The sequence below is a fragment of the Vicugna pacos genome, chromosome 3 (assembly GCF_048564905.1).
Source record: "Vicugna pacos chromosome 3, VicPac4, whole genome shotgun sequence".
Lineage (NCBI taxonomy): Eukaryota > Metazoa > Chordata > Mammalia > Artiodactyla > Camelidae > Vicugna > Vicugna pacos.
In genome coordinates this window covers 116,106,999-116,110,037 of record NC_132989.1, presented here as the reverse complement: position 1 = coordinate 116,110,037, position 3,039 = coordinate 116,106,999, and the positions used below count along the sequence as shown (strand labels likewise).

The 3,039-nt window shown below is 53.4% G+C and overlaps 1 long non-coding RNA gene across 1 annotated transcript; it reads left to right on the top strand.

The window, feature by feature from the left end:
* On the top strand, positions 1-1,108 carry LOC140690022 (uncharacterized). The gene is made up of 2 exons (XR_012065211.1): positions 1-105; positions 781-1,108. It is a non-coding gene; the product is annotated as an uncharacterized lncRNA (long non-coding RNA).
* Positions 1,109-3,039: the final 1,931 nt, after the last annotated feature.

Here is a 3,039-nt window from a genome sequence, read left to right as displayed (position 1 = left end):
CTGGCGTTTTGCAACAACCAGCCAACCGCCGATGGGGGTGCCGTGACAAGGTGTCTCCTCTCGGAGATGGCATCCTGTCTTCCTTGCTCCAGACCAAGGCAGCAGGTAGGACTAAAGCCTTTAACGTCAAACAATGTCCTCAGGCACTTCCTGGGCTCGTTTGCATGTATAACAACGTGTTGCCTGTGCCCCCCCCCCCCCGCCCCGCTCCCTGGGACTGACTGTTTCTGTCTTTGTCCATTGGGGCTGCTGTGACAATGCCACAGGCTGGGGGCTTAAACAGCACACATTTGTTTCTTAATGATTCTGGAGGCTGCAAAGTCTTAAGATCCAGGCTCTGACAAGGCAGGTGTCTAGTGAGGGGTCCTTGCGGGTGGGCAGATGGCTGACTTCTCCTTGTGCCTCACCCTGGCAGGGAGCGAGGGAGACAAGAGGTCATCTCTGTTCTTAGAAGGGCACTAATCCCACTCATGGGGGCTCCACCCTTGTGACCTAGTCACCCCCAAAGGCCCCACCTTCAAACCCCATCCCCTGGGGGTTAGGCCTCAACATGTGTGTTCTGGGGACACAAACCTGAGGTCCACAGCAATCACAGAAGCAGTTTTCTGACCTAAGCAAACACATACAGCAGGCTCCCCACCCCAACCCTACACCCGAACAAATGGCGCAGCGTTCCTCCCAGAGATAAATTCTGTGGCTTTGTTAAAATACTAGAAAAAGGTGCAGGCAACTTGTAAGAACAGCGCTTTCCTCGCCTCACATGCATTATTGTTCTTCAAGGTTTCAAGAGGACAAGACCCCAGGGATGTTCTCTTTTTGGCTCCCCGCTCTAACCCAGAGGCCTACGCCTCGTTCTAACTCTGGCTGACCCTCCCAGACTCCCCTCTCCCATCTCTTTGTGCTCCCAAGTCTTCTGTCTGAAGTTTCTTGGTAACAACAAGCAAATGAATGCCCCTAGTCTTGCTAATGCTTGAAAGAAGAAATTTCTGGAAGATCCTCCAGTGTGTTAAAATGTGGGGTGTTTTGCTGAGACCGGAGGGACTACAGGCCATTCAGCCTTTCATCTCTTCTCACAGATTCCATCGTTAACAACAGATATTTAATTTTGTGTGGCTTCTCTCTTTTCTGAGCAGCGTCTGTGCACAGCCCGATCACACCACATCAGCCTAAATACATTGAAGGGGCTGCCAGCTTTCCACTTACGTGATCTGTTTTATTAGTTTGTCAACACACTGTCTGACAGTGGGATGAAGTGTCCCCAGGCCAGCAGCCGCTGTCACAGGGCGGCAGCAGCAGTGAGAGCGTGCCAGGCGGGGCTGGCTCCAGCGCTCTGCTTCTTATGTTCTCTCCGGGTCAAGCAGCTGGTAAGACCCCCACCGATCAGGGCTCAAAGGGCCTCAGAGGGTAGAGTCACCTGTGGAGACAGAACCACTTAGGAGAAATGAACCCATCACTTTACTGGCTTCGTGACCCCAAGAAAGTAACTGGGAAGCTCCAGTTGGCCTCGGGCCACAGAGGTGACGGGGCTGAGTAGCATGATGGGGAAACAAGCGCCCTCCCCTCTTTGGACATTCTTCTCTGCCTGTCCTCCATCCCGCACTGGCCTTCAGGATAGAAATCCTGGAATGGAGAACCCAGGCTCTTGCTGGGGTGAGCTGTGTCTAGCTGACCCGATGAATCGCGCTGGTACAGAGAGGCGATGTGCAGCAGGAAAGCAGGAGGATCACAAGTAACTTCAGGTGTCAGGACTCAGGTGACAGCACACAGCTGTCCCCAGAGCCTGCCCGGATCTACTGACCTAGAGAGAGGCTCCTATAATAATAACGTTTAATTCACTGGATGCTTATCTGAGGGCCAACCGTGTACTAAACGCTCTTCCGAGCATTTGATATCTTTTCACCCATTTGGTGCTCGATGACCCTGAGAGGCCAGTGCACTTACCACCCCCTCTTGCAGGCACGGGGACCGAGGTGTTTAACCAAGGGCAGGTGAAGCAGCTTCTCCAGGGCTGGTGGGTGTGGCGCCGATGCTGACCACGTGGCCTGATGTCCGGCTGCGATGCTCCGGACTCAGGACTGCCCTGCGCTTCTCCAGGGCGTGTTTGTGGCATTTGTTCAAGTTCAGCCTGAAACTGATTGGGAAATTGAATTCACAGGCGATGCCAGGCAGCCCGCTGTTCGCCTAATTAACCCTGAGGCCTTGGAGGTCTGAGGTTACACAAGCGCTCTGCTCCTGGCTGAGCTCCCGGTAAGAAGGAAGAGCAGAGACGCTGGAGCAGACGGCCTCTGTCTCAGGTGGACGTGAGGCTCGCCGTGCAGCGCATGGTTTAATCTCCCCTCTCCCATGGAAAGCTCATCAGATAAAACACCCCATAAAAAGATTACAATAAGCAAAGAGGCAGCAAAGCAGTGAGGTGATGGGCTTTGCAGTCAGGGTGGAGCTGCAGGCCTGTCACGCAACCTCTCTGTGCCTCAGTCTACCCCTCTGTGAAACGGGAATAATAGTTTCTACCCCCTAAATGTTGTTACACGGGGGTTTTCAATGAGTCAGTATTTGTAACGCCTGTAGGAGAGAGTCAGGCCCTTGGTTAATGCTATACAATATTCGCTAAATAAATAAAAATCACCACATGACCCCCATCTATGGGTTTGAGACAGTTTTGGCTTTTTTACCTTGTGATTAAATTTATTTATGTTAGACATCTTCTGGCCAAACAAATTAATAATCAAGTCATCCATGGAGTCACAAAGACTGAAAACTGTATAGGTGAGTGGGACCTGGCAGCATCACATTCTCCTGTGTCAGTCATGACTCTGCACCTCCTCACATCCCCTGGTGCCCGGTGTCCTGCCCGGATCCGCCCTCATGGTGCACCCTGGCTGCCCCCATCCCCACGGCTGCCACCAAGGACTGTGGCTCTTTGCTGACCCTGCCCTTTCTCGGCTCCATCCCTCTCTTGCTGACCCTGAGACGCCCCAGCACCCTGGACCAGGGATCTGGCGTCTGCACGGCTGCCTGGAGGGGCCCCGCAGCACGGTC